The sequence below is a fragment of the Peromyscus maniculatus genome, chromosome 1 (assembly GCF_049852395.1).
Source record: "Peromyscus maniculatus bairdii isolate BWxNUB_F1_BW_parent chromosome 1, HU_Pman_BW_mat_3.1, whole genome shotgun sequence".
NCBI classification, from domain to species: domain Eukaryota; kingdom Metazoa; phylum Chordata; class Mammalia; order Rodentia; family Cricetidae; genus Peromyscus; species Peromyscus maniculatus.
In genome coordinates, this window is record NC_134852.1 from 195,884,652 (window position 1) to 195,898,620 (window position 13,969).

Genomic DNA, 13,969 nt, shown 5'->3' on the forward strand with positions numbered 1-13,969 from the left:
CATGAGATGCTCAGTAGAAAATAAAGTGGGTGGGGAGGGGCTGGCTATATACTTATTTAACACGCTCAGGAAACATTGCGGACATTGTCTCTCTTGGAACTCTGGCATGCACATTAGCCTGCCACAGGTAGAGAGGAATTCTGCTACCCAGAAACTGTTCTGAATTGGTCAATCCCAGTGTCCCCAAGACATTCTTGACTTCACAGTCTTTTCCTTATGATTAAATGCCACTGAGATTCTCTTTGGGGAGACTCCTAGTATCTCTGGCCTGGCTCACCTTGGGCTTCTGTGTACTGACTTCAGCCAGCCAGCCCAATACCAAAGGATCTTGCCACTTCCTGATGCCTGAGCCTTTCTGATGCTCACATCCCAGTATCCTTGTTGAGCTGAGCCCTTCATTGGCCATGTATTACCCACATCTCCTGTTCAGTGTTTGCGGTTCTGTGTTCTTCTGCACTTGCCCCCCACAACAACAACTGCCAAAGATTTCTTTTTTTAGACTAATATGCAGAGTGGCAAAGGTGTAGCAGAGGAATATCCTGACTGCCTGCTGGTCGTTGTGTAAATGGGTTTAGTCATTCTAGAGGACAGTTTGGCATTCGGCGGCCAAAGCCTTAGAAATCTGTCTTAGACATTTGTCCCAAGGAAACAATCAAGAGAGAAGCAAAGATGTAGCAATACATGTTGTTTGTGTTTGTTTCTAAACTAGAATTCTATTTATGATAGACAAAAACTTGAGAACAAGAAGAGACTGGCGGAGTCCACCAGTGGCTTATGCATAAGACGGGAAATTAAGTAGTCCTTTAAGAGAAGAGTTTTAGCAGAGAACTTATTGTCATAAAATCAATGTCAAATTAACTCCTGTAAACAAAATATACATATGTACGGTGTGGGTCCCTTTCCACCAAGTCAACATATATTAAGTATGTCATGATAACTTCAGTGAGAAACCTGGGGTGAGCATTCAGCTTACTTGTCAGGAAGTAGCTCCCACTGGGCCGTTCACTTCGACTGTTTATCTGTGCTCTCAGTTTTTTATATACAATGCTTTTGTATACTGCAAGGAAACCATTAGAAAAATTATCAAAAATGGTTGATGATCTTTTACAAGCTTTGTTAGCATTCGAAGTCCCAGCTCTTCTAAATAGGGTCCTGTTAACCCCAATTGGGACTTCTCTGCCTCTTGGGGGATAAGTATTCCATGAGGAGGGGGGCCAAAGAAAATGTCAACTTCCTTCTATCTGCAGAACTTTGGATACAAGAGCTGGCTTCTGGAGTATGATACTGCAACTTACTGAAAGGGGAAAAAAATCAACACACCCCACCATCTATTTATTTAATATTAAAAATAATATTTCACTGAGTTTGGCCGGCGTCAGCTTGAGCGGTTACTCATACAGGAATTCAAACAAAAGCAGCCTTGGCCCCAGGCCAGTGGGCTGGTGCTGGGTGGTCCAAATCTGTCCTTAGCTCCAAGTAAGTAGCTCCTAGGCTGTTTGCAGACCTGCTTTGGGTTGGGAAGATGATGTATTCATTTATTTATTAGAAATGTTTTAACAGGAAATGCTAATCGTTTGCATTTAGCGAGAACTGCCCCACGACAGCTGGAAGAACCCAGCAAACAGTGCTGGACAGAAAGAAGTCGCTGTTCTTGGCCCTGGAGTCAAGTCAGTGTCTGTTGTAAGAATGTTCTAGAAATCAGCACACCAACTTAGCGCAAAAGTTCCCGGTTGTCTTGCTTCTGAACAAAAGGAAAGGACAGGTCTATTCTCTAATGACCCTGCCTCCCTTCCCTGTCTCCATGTGTTTCTCAGGGACCTAAGGGTGGTTTGTGACCATAGATGCTGGCTCTGCTAAGGGTGGCTGAGTCTGGTTCACACCTCCAGGTAAGATAATGGCCGCTGAGGTGTGAGCAACACATGTGTAACTCAGAGCCACTTTTGCTGTGACTGTGGGCTGGAGTTGTTTGTGGGTTCAGAGCTCTTGATGAGTTTAAGACTGAAAGGCACCAAGGTGTGGTGATGCACACTTTTAATCCCAGCACTCGGGAGGCAGAGGCAGGTGGATCTCTGTGAGTTCAAGGTTACAAAGAGAGTTCCAAAGCAGCCAGGGGCTGTTACACAGAGAAACCCTGTCTCAAAGAAGAAGGAAAAAAAAAGTGAAAGGCAAGTATCTCCAGGGATTTCAGGCATGTCACCCAGGAGTGGGGTGTGCTCCAGTGTTGGGTCATATTTGGGGTTATTTTGTTGAACCAGAGAGAAGATAAAGGAGAGAGAATAAATAGGACAAAGATGCATGCATACAGGAGGGGCTCGTGAGCAGGTTTGTGTTTTTAAGAATCCTCTTCCAACTACTTTGGAAGAATGTAAGATTTCCCTGATGGGGGAAGGGCGTGGGGCACGGGGTCCAATGTCTGACCCGGTCTGGCAGGACAAAATTGCTGTTCCTGTGTTTCCAGATAACAATGGAGGTGAAGCGGGCCCCTGGAACCCAGTCAAGATTCCCGGAGATAAACCCTGGGGCAGCAAGCACACTGTCAATGAAAAGTGGCTGACCTTTTGCCTCTTGAGTCACAGAATTCCCACAAATGCCGTGTCCCCACCAACTCTGGCAGGACTCGCCGCCACGGTCCAGACTTCGAAGCCACTTTGTAAACAAAGAAGAAGGAGTGCTGTACTGTAAGTCAGAGCACTGTCACCTTGAGTACCTCAAGATACAGAGTGCACCCTCTTCTAGAGGCCACCCTTCTCCCAGGCTCAAAGAGTTATGAGAGAATCCTTAGACAGTTTGTCTCTGCAGATGTGGTCTACAACCATGTAGGTGCCTTTAAATGGGTTCGAATACAGCGCTCCACAACCTGAACCAAGAGCCTTTGGAAGGGTTGTGCTGCCTTGCACATGCAGCAGTGAATCTCAAGGCCAGGGGATCAGCGGAGTGTTGTGAAAAAAGAGAAAGAGATGCTATGGTTTCTGTGTGGTTTGCTCACCCCGAAACTCCCGTTGGAGTATAATCTCGTTGTGGGGCACTTGGAGGAGGGGTGCAGTCAATCAGACGAAGCCTTTGGGAGGTGCCTGAGGTAAGATAAGGTCATCAGGGTGGAGCCCCGTGATTTAATACTGTGGCTGTATAAGAACAGGAAGAGACCAGAATACACACACGCACAGGCTCTCTGTCCCTTGCCATGTGATACTCTGCGTCACCAGGACTCCATCAGCAAGGCTATCACCAGAGGCAGCCACGTGACCTTAGACCAGAGCCACGAGCCAAAAGGAACTTCTCTTCAATATTATGTAGCCTCCACAGCCTGTCCATGTTGTGTTACAAGCAACAGAAAACAAAATCCCAATGGGTTTTTGCTGATGACAACAGAGAAGAGTTAAATCAAAGTTGGGGATTCACTGAATGTCTCCTTTAGGGTACAAAATTGACTAATCTCTTTGAGCCTTGGGTCCTTCAACAAAATGAGAATGCTTGGGAGTTTTATGGTCTTTGAATCCATAAACTTGGATTTTTTTTCCCCTGACAGGTGTCTTATTATAACCATCACACAGCTCGAAAATAAACACACCATTAAACACCGTGTTTACCTCTAGAACAATGGTTCTCAGCCTTTGCTGCCCATGTAGTCACTTGGAGAGTCCTAAGCAATGGCAGTGCACAAAGCCACCCCCAGAGGTATAGAGTGGGCCCCACTGAGGCCCAGACACCGGGGCTTCTCTTTCCTGGTCTTTGGAAGCATGGTTTTTTTTTTTTTTTTCAGTTGAACTAGCCCATTCTCTCCATGGCCATTTTCCACTTCAGAATCCCTATATATCTCATTATTTGGAATTATTCCCTTGCTTCCCCCTTCTCAAGGCCTTCCCTGATGATGCCCCATGCATTCAGCGGCCCTTGCCCCCTTGCACACGAACCTCTCCAAAGCAGCAGCAAGAATGACTACGGTGACCCCAATAGCCAGGCTGTCCACCAGGCTCACTGCGGAGGGTGTCGCACACACCATGGTGTCTCATCCCTGTGAGAACAAGAACATGCAGCAACTCCCCTGAGGCTACACAGCTTTAACTGCCAAATCCAGGCTCTAGAGAGAACACTTACACTCGAGTAACTCAGCTCATGTCTGAAACACCCCCATCCTTCCTCTGCTCCTACCAGAAATTTCTATCCCTTCGCTGTACTTTATGCTCCCTCCCACTAGCACTCTCAACCACCAGCACTCGCTCAGATTTCCACAGTCATGAGCGTGATCGGGATTTTGCCTTAGAGAGACCCACTTTACGTTGAAGTCTTCAGGGACACTTCATCTAAGAGCAGGGAGCACATGTTTATAAATCTTACCTTTGAGTTTCGTCTTCCTCATAATGTCATTGACGTGTCAGCCCTACAGCAAACCACAGAATGGGCCGTACTTGAGTGAGGCCAAGATTTAATGCCGCTGCTCCAGCTCAAGTGGCTGTGCCTAGAACTACAGTTGTGTTTGGCAGTCATCGGGAAGTACACACACGGTGATTTAGTGCAGCTTTGGTTCAGACTCGGCGTAGCTGTGTTCTGCCATTTTAGCGTGAGCAACGGCATCGCTCCCGAAGCAAAGGACAGGTCACTCGGTCAAGAACAATTTTCCAGTGAGCAAGCCCATTGTTTTACTCGATGAATCCATAGATGAATCTTATTCCACAAAACATGCAAATAACTTTCAGGACAGAAGTGTGCCTTAATGGTTAATTGCAGGCTTTTACCTCCGGCCAGTATGAAACAGCCAGTGGGGGCTGGCTTCCCCTCCCACCTAAAGCAATTGAAAAGTCAACAAAATACAAAAACAACAATTTGAAAAACACTGGCTACCAGAAGGACCATGATCTCCGAGGAGGACGGCATGCATGACCATTCCCCATTCACTGCCTTGAGAGAGTTCCCAAGCCACAGTGTCACAAAAGAGACCCAGGCAGAGCTGGGCAAGCTCTCAGAGTTGAGGACCAGAGCTGAGGGTGTGGGGAGACCAAGGCCGCTAATGTTCTTAGGACAGAGAGGAGGAAGGAGAGCCCTAACAGACAGTGGACATTCTACAAGTTTGCAGAGGGATTCCACTTGACTACGGAGCCGCACACTGATCAGCCATACATGGAAGGAAGCTGACGATCTAGAACCTCAGGACTGGTTAGAAGTGAGCGCGCTCACTTCCGAAGCACACATTCTAAAACTGGAACGGTGCAGAAATTAGGATGGCCCCTGCGCAAGGATGACACGCACATTCGTTAAAGGGGGAGCCGGGGAGGAAGTGAGTGACACCCACACAGGATAGGAATGTGTCTGTTCCCACCAGCCAAACCTGGAAATCTCAAGGTTCATGAAGGTAGCACAGCAGGATATGTGCCCAGAAATAAGGACTAATGGCTTCTAAGCTAAACATGATTGCAGTCCTGCCTAACAAATGGTGGAGTTTTGTTGTGGTGGTTGTTGTTGGTGGTGGTGGAGGAGGAGGAGGAGGAGGAGGAGGAGGAGGAGGAGGAGGAGGAGGAGGAGGAGGAGGAGGAGGAGGTGGTGGTGGTGGAGGTAGAGGTGGTGGTGGTGATGGTGGTGGTGGAGGTGGTGGAGGTGGTGGTGGTGTGGTGGAGATGGTGGGGATGGTGGTTTTCATGCATTTAGTTTGGTTTTTTGAGGCAGCTCGTCTCTGTGTAACAGCCCTAAGTGTCCTGGAACTCACTCTGTAGCCCAGGCTGGCCTCAAACTCACAGAGATCTGCCTGCCTCTACCTCCTGAGTACTGGTGTGCACCACCACTACCATCCAGCTATACTTAGCAAATCTTAAAAATTATGTTTTCAAATGATGTAACCAAGTCATTTGGAACAAAAATCCAGAGTATTTTACAATACAGAAACCTAGCATCAAGTACCACTCAAGTACTTGGAATTGAGTAACACAGAAGAAGCAGCAAAACCCATACCTGGGGGACCGTGTGATCCCCTGAAATGAACATGGGGCAGATACAGGCGTGGGGTTTGTAGAGAGAGGCTTAAAACACCTGTTGTAGCTGTTTCACAGTTCAGGTTGGAAGCAGACACAGAAATGTCCGTATTTGAAAACAGCAGCTGTTCTATTTCTAGTTAGATGGTTGAAAGAGTATGTTTGAGCTGGGTATGGTGGTGCACAGCTGTAATCCCAGCCCTCAGGAGGCAGAGGAGTGCCACAGGTGTGAGGCCAACCTGGTCTACACAGCAAGTTCTAGGCTAGCCAGGGCTCCACAGCCGGACCTGCCCTCCTCTCCCACCAAGAAAAAAGAAAGAGCCCATTTGAAACTGGACTTTTTAGATGAATTCTCAATGTTTCTTTTCCAAAAAATATTCTGGCAAAATTTTTGGTTCTTTTTTAATTCTCATGTTATGTGAATAGATTTCTTATTTATTATCACTTTACCTTGATATATTTTGCACTTTGTTATAGGGTTGTACTTTTGGGGTTTTTTTGTTTTTGTTTTTGTTTTTGTTTTTGTTTTTGTTTTTTACTGTAGTAGAATGCATACCATAGAACTTAACCACTTCTAAATATGTCATTCAATAGTTCGACAGTATCCCAATCAGGCCGCTCTCTTTGGAACTTTTCACCCTACAAAACTGAAACTCCACAGTCACAAAGCAGCTCTCGGTCTCCGGCGTTCCTCAGTCTTTCAGGACCATTTCTGTCTCTATGAATTGACCACCTAGATGTTCCACACGCACACAGCACAGGCTATCCTCAAGGTCCTTCCATGTTGCAGCATACGCCGGGACTTACTGCCTCTCATAGCCTAGTGCTATTCCAGTGTGTCTGTGTATTGCCACACTCTGTCCATGCGATGCTCAGTGGACGTGAGCTGTTCCACCTTTCGGCTCTTTTGACTAGTGCTGCTGGGAGCAAATCTCTCCTTCAGACCCTCCTCTTTTTTCTGAGACCAGGTCTCACTGTGCAGCTTTGACTTAGAACTCACAAAACAGGCTGGCCTCAAACTCAAAGAGGACCTCCTCCCCGCTCCTCCTCTCTGCCTCTGCTGGGATTGTAAGTATGTGCCACTGTATACTGCTGAGATCCTCTTTTTGGGTTAGTTTTGTTGTTGTTGTTGTTTAATTCTAATGTTTTTGTTTTTAGGTGTGTGTGTGTGTGTGTGTGTGTGTGTGTGTGTGTGTGCCTGTACATGTGTGCAGGGGGAAGGTGTGCAATTGTGAATGCAGGTGCCCTTGGAGGCCAGAAGAGGTCGTCTAATGCCCTGAAACTTGAATCACAGGCAGTTGTGAACTGCCCGACGTGGGTGCTGGGAAATGAACTTGGCTCTCCACAAAAGCAGCACAGACCCTGACCAGTGAGCCATCTTTCCGGTCCCCATCTTAGTTCCCCTAGATACGTACCCTGAAGCGAGCTTTCTACATCACACGGTCATGCTATTTTAAATTTTCTGAGGAGTCACCACATCGCCTCCCATGCTGGTTACACCAGTACATCCCCAACAGAACAGAAATGTTAGCGTTTCTCCACATACCCACTAAAGCTTACTATTATTTGTTTGTCCTTACAGTATTCACTGCAATGGGGATGCATACACAGTGATATTTCTTTTTCAATTTGGTTGCTGAGAATATTTATTCAAAAACACGGAGAGATTGGGAAAACCCTGCCGAGTGTCTGTTGAAATTTTTGCACTTGCATCCAGGTCTGACACACATTGCTGAAAATACAGCTTGAGCTTAGAAAAATGCATCCACTGAAAATCGAAGTATTAATGAAGATATTCTTGCTTTCCTCCCTGATAGCAGTTGATGTACATACCCAAACAAGGTGACAGTCCTTGTGACCCCAAGAACTAGCTGCTGTTAACTAACTGCTGTGTCTATGTGTGTAACCGCTGTTTCTCCGTGCGGTCCCAAGACTTCATTAACATCGACTCATAAATATTGCCAAGTCTCCAGCAAAAGCAAAACCATCCAGCGTTCAACAGCAGTAGTTAAGGTAGCATGAATCAGAACGATTCCAACTGTGGACCTGAGTTCAAAGAAACGGCAACAAAATTTAACCCCTGCTAAGTGGCCAGACTGCTACCAAGTAGACAAGGCAGGATATTCAGCTTCTAACAGAAAACTCAAACTGGGTATGCAGTTGAAGCTGGCCATGAACTTAGATCCTCGTGCCTCCAACTCCCAAGTGCTGAAATTACAGATGTTCACCCTCATGCCCCTCTTGGCCACACAGCTGGAAATGATCCAAATGAACAAAGAGTTCATTAACATATTAGTGGAAAACTGTCAACCAAGAGTTACATACCATGTGAAAACACCTTTCTAAAGCAAAAGCCAGGAACTCATCTGCTGCGATTAAAGCGCGTCAAAAAAAAAAAAAAAGAATCTTTCAGAGGGAAAACGACCACAAATTAAAACACCAGTCTGCAGAACAGAATAAAGAAAGCCGGAAATGTAAACTATATGGGAAAATGCATGTTTGTTTTGTTTTTCACTCCACCCTGAAAGCTAATTGACTAAACAGATATAATAATGTGATATGGTGTTTATAACATGCACAAATAAAATGCCCAAAGCAGCACACTGGCCTTCACCTGACACTACAGTCCTCCAAGGACTATGTAAGAGACTTATAAATGCCGGCTTCCATTTCTCCTATCCATCCTCTGTGCTGTTGTGATATGCCATACTTGTAATGTTATAAAACCTCATAGTACATTGCTCTTATTTTGTCTAGCTTGCAGAGAGATTTAAAAACAAAATAGGCAGCCGGGCGTTGGTGGCGCACGCCTTTAATCCCAGCACTCGGGAGGCAGAGGCAGGCGGATCTCTGTGAGTTCGAGGCCAGCCTGGGCTACCAAGTGAATTCCAGGAAAGGCGCAAAGCTACACAGAGAAACCCTGTCTCGAAAAACCAAAAAAAAAAAAAAAAGATAAAAAAAAAAAAAAAAGCCGGGCGGTGGTGGCGCACGCCTTTAATCCCAGCACTCGGGAGGCAGAGCCAGGTGGATCTCTGTGAGTTCGAGGCCAGCCTGGGCTACCAAGTGAGCTCCAGGAAAGGCGCAAAGCTACACAGAGAAACCCTGTCTCGGAAAACCAAAAAAAAAAAAAAAAAAAAAAAAACAAAATAGGCATTTACTCACATAAAATAAGTGGCAAGAGAATCAGGGTATGGGCAAGGTAACCAGAACTGACATTTACAGAACATGCGCATGGTAGCAGATTCCACATTCTTTTCCTGTGGATACAGGATAGTCACCCTGTTCCACCCATACAATCAGTCTAAATCAGTTTAAAGGAATTCATGCCATACGAAGTATGTTCTGTGACCACAATGGAATTAAAAGAAACAAATAAAACAATCTCTGGAAAATCCCTAAGCATTTGTAAATGAAATGATAACTTCTAAATAACCTATGAATCAAATAAGAACCAGTGGGGAGATGAGAAAGTATTCTTAGCTGGAAGAAAACGAAAACGCACATTAACGTTTATGGGATAGTGCTGAAGCAATACTCAGGGTAAGCCGAGAGCCAACGTATCCATCAGAAAAGGAGGAGAGGGTAGGCCAGGTGACTTGGCAGGGAAAGGCATTGGCCTCCTGGGATCCCTGGGACCCACACAAAGCTTTCCAGAAGAGAACTGACTCCACAAACTTGTCTTCTGACATCCCCCTCCCGGAGTGTCCTCTCCTACACACACACATCATGCACACACAGTAACAATAAATTAATTTAGTTTTTAAAAACTAAAGAAAAGACTCAAGGCAATGATGGAAGTTATCAGTGATCTCAGGCTACACTTCAGAAAACTAGGGGAAAAAAGAGAAAACATTTTAAGTAAGTTGAAATCATGAGATAATAATACAGTAGGAATAGATTTTTAAAAGTAAGAAAAATATTCAAGTCAAGAAAACTAAAAGCTTAGTTCTTGGAAGAGACTGGTAAAATTAATAAATTCTATCCAGGTTGCTCAGGAAAAAGAAACGATAAAAATTAGCAACTTGGGTAGTGAAATAGGTGATGTTTCTACAGACCCCAGCATACATCGAAAAACTGAGGAAGAACTATGAAAGTTTACACCAATATATTTAATAACATGTAAAATAGACAAATTCTTTGAATAACATAAACTACCAAAACTCACTCAAGAAAAAATACATAGTAACTTGAATGGCCTTTCATAAACCAAAGAAATGTCATTTATATGTTGTTAAGAAAACCACAAATACAGCCGAGGATGTGGGGGCAAGAGCCCTCGTTCACTGCGGGCGGGCGGGGAGGTAAAGTAGCAGCCACCGTGCAATCAGCCTGGAGAGTCCTCAAGCAGTTCAAACCAGAACTTCCATATGATCCTCTCATAGCGCCTCTTGGTGCACATTCAAAAGGATCAAAGCCAGATTACTACAGAAACGCTTATATTTATTGTAGCACCATTCACATCACCAAATTACAGAACTAACCTAGATGCCCATAAGCAGATGGATGGGTAAAGAAAATGTGGTAAATATATACGATGGGGTTTTATTCAGCCGCAAAGAATGTCATTTGTAAGGAAATGAATGGAACCGGAGATAACCAATTTAAATGAAAAAATGCCAAACTCAAAAAGACAAATAGCAAATGTTTTTTCTCATCTGTGGAAGCTAGGTGATGAGAGAGAGAGAGAGAGAGAGAGAGAGAGAGAGAGAGAGAGAGAGAGAGAGAGAGAGAGAGAGAGAACACGATTCTAAAAGGAGAAATACTGTGGGTGTCAAAGGAGGGAAGAAGGGTGACAACGAATATAATCAGTGTGTGTGTGTGTGTGTGTGTGTGTGTGTGTGTGTGTGTGTGTGTGTGTAAATGCCATGATAAAATCCCTACCTCTGCACAACTGGTATGCGCTGGTTTTTAAAAACAGAAGTCAAATTTGTAGCTAGCTTTTCCACCAGAAAAATTCTAGGCTCATACGGCCTCACTGGTGAATTTTTATCCAGCATTTAAGGAGTAAATAATACCAACACTATACTAATGCTTCCAGAAAGAAGAAAAAGTAGGACTACTTCCTAATCCATCCTTGGAGGCTGGCATTACCGTGATAGCAAAGCCAGATGAAGACATTGTAAGTGAACCGTGGTACCCAGAGGCACAGCTCGGCTGCGGCCCCCATGCCCAGCAGCTGTCAGGTTCTGTGTCCCCAGCATTTGTCAGGTTCTGTGTCCCCAGCATTTGTCAGGTTCCGTATCCCCAGCATGGAATGGGTTGAGAACACAACGATAAAAACATGTGGATGACACCCCTTAGCATTGTACATATAACAAACCACATTTTATCAAAAATAAAACTTGCGGAGAACTGAGGTGGTACAGCTATCCTAGCACTCTGAAGGCTGGATCAGGGGGATTCTCAGAAGTTTCAGTCCAGCCTAGGCTACCAAGTTCCAGGATGACCCGGGGTACAGAGTGAGACCCTGTCTCAAAAACAAAACAAAACAAAAACAAAAAACAAAAAACCCAACTATATTAAAAAAGTAAGACCTCATTATGAGTAAGAGTCAATCGAGGAATACAAGGTGGGTCTACAATAGTTTATGTTAGTGAGAGAGAAAACTTTATTTCAGAGAAACCATTTGACAAAATTAAATATTAATTTCCTGTGTGTGAATTATGTCACGTGTGTATGTATTTGTGTTTTTCTCTGTGTCTCTGTGTCTCTGTCTCTCTGTCTCTCTGTCTCTCTCTCTGTCTCTCTGTCTCTCTGTCTCTCTCTCTGTCTCTGTCTCTCTCTCTCTCTCTCTCTCTCTGTGTGTGTATGTGTAAGTAGTCAAAAGACAACTTGGGTGTCTTCCTCTGTTGCTTCCCACTTATTTTTTAAGGTAGGGTCTCTCTGAACCTGGAACTGATCCATTCGGCCAGACTTGCTGGCCAGTGAACTCCGGAGATCCACCTGCCTCTGTTCCCGATCCAGTGCTGTGTTTACAGACCTATCTCTGGGCGTGGCTCTCCACACTGATTCTGGGGACCATCAGAACTCGGGTGCTGGTGCTTACCAACTGAGCAATGCTGAGAACTCTCCAGCTCACCTTCTACTAATGATGACAGCAGGTCCTCTCTCTGTGGGGTCAGAATGGTGGAAATATGCCCGCTCACCACTCCCAACTAAGCCTGCACAGAGGACCCACAATCTGCTTGAATAACAGGCGAGAAACGCCTAACTCTCAAAGGAAGCCAGAAAAAAGTCTTTATTCATAGCGACAACATTTAGGTAGGAAATCCTAGAGAATCCTACCTAGAAACTCCTAGACCTAATGATGAGTTCAGCAGGATTGTGCCACCAAGATCACCACGCCGGCTGTAGTGGCGCGTTCCTGTAATCTTAGAAGTTCTTAGGAGTTCTAGAAGGGTCAGGAGTTCAAGGTCATCCAGAGCCACATAGTGAGACTGTCTTTTAAAAAGGAAACTTTTTTTATTTTAAAAAAAAAAATGTTTTATTCATTTTACATACCAACCAGAGATCCCTATTTTTATGATGATGATGTCCTTTGGAAGGCAGAATTTAAATCAACAGAATCATTTATAAGTTCACCAGGAGAAATATTTGGGTATAAATCAGATGAAACCTGTGGAAGATCTGTACACTGAAAGCTAGAAAGCGATGCTGTGAGAAATTAAAGGGCAAAATAAGTAGGTTCTAGTCAGTCCTGACCAGGACCGCAGCGCAGACACACCTGGGTCTCCGCTGCAACTCCGGGAAAGGCCTCCAGGTGGAGCCCGAGCACTCAATTCCTTCGCCGCCGTCAGACGCGCCCATCCAACACTTCCCTCCCTCGGCACTCCGTTTCCTCCCGACATGCTTCAGGGCTAGAAGCAAAATCACCTCTAATCAGAAGAGGATCGCAGTCAGCATATTCAATGTACAAATCGGATCCACTGGGCTGTCTGACTTTCCCTTCGCTCAAGCGGCAAGTGGCTCCTTCTCACTTTTCCGGCGCCTCGTTCAGAAGTTCCCTGAGCTCCCGCATTAAAAACTGTCCCAATTCCACCCACCACAGTTAGACAGTTCCTACCCTTCAACGAAGGCAAGCTCTGCTCCAAGAATTGTCTCCCAGACTATTTGGCATCTGGACACACAGAGCGCGAATGAATGTCTTGGGTGGAGGGGTGGCTAGGATCTGGCAAGCTTTCTCCCACAATGTCCCATTCTGGCTTCCGTTCAGGAGCAAATTGCTGCTCCCTTCATGGAATAACCACGGACTTTAGACCACAGCGTTCATGGCAATTGCCATGAATTTACCACCTATGGTTGCTCCATTTTTTTCCCCCCAGTTTTGCTTAATATTTAGTCTGGAAAACAATAACATAGCAGAAAGATAGGGGAGAAATAGCCATCCCTGATCCTGAGAGTAAAAACCACACTTCAAGGATCTTGGTATGCCTTATCTACACAGGCAGATTGCCTCGTACAGGACATAAACACAACAGATAAATGCATGATGCATTCCAGCCTATTTGGAGAAGGAGGACTGTAGGTGTGCGGTGTGCGAGGCCAGTTTAAAGAGATACCACACTCATGCTTATTCCCACCTGCTACACATAGGCTGAGGGGTGATTCAGTGGCTGTGTGCGACACCCACAGAACATACACTGATTTCTGCTATTATGACAGCTGGCTGGCTGTTTTCACAGAGCCAGTCAGACAGGACGACTTACCCTACTACTGGCTTCAGCCATACTTCTAACGACCTCTCCTTCTGCACGTTCATCCATTCACTTGGTGACAACTCAGGGCAGAGTGGCAGTGGCAGATCGCAGGCAGCAATTTTTGTCACTTCCGTTTTTCTGTGGAGTCTGACATGGGATCTGGCTGCCCCTTGGTGACTTGGTTTAGCCAAGAGCGTGTGACAGAGTGATAGTCTGACACTTTAAAGACGAGGTTATAAGAAACTGCAACTGTGGCTGGTGACTTTTGGATCCGTTTGCTCTGGAGTAAACTAACTGCGCAGTTAAGGCATC

At 45.2% G+C, this 13,969-nt stretch overlaps 1 pseudogene; it reads left to right on the forward strand.

Annotated features, from left to right (window-relative positions):
• The first annotated feature begins 5,164 nt into the window (after window positions 1-5,164).
• On the forward strand, window positions 5,165-5,254 carry LOC121826967 (U6 spliceosomal RNA; annotated as a pseudogene).
• The last annotated feature ends 8,715 nt before the right edge of the window (window positions 5,255-13,969 follow it).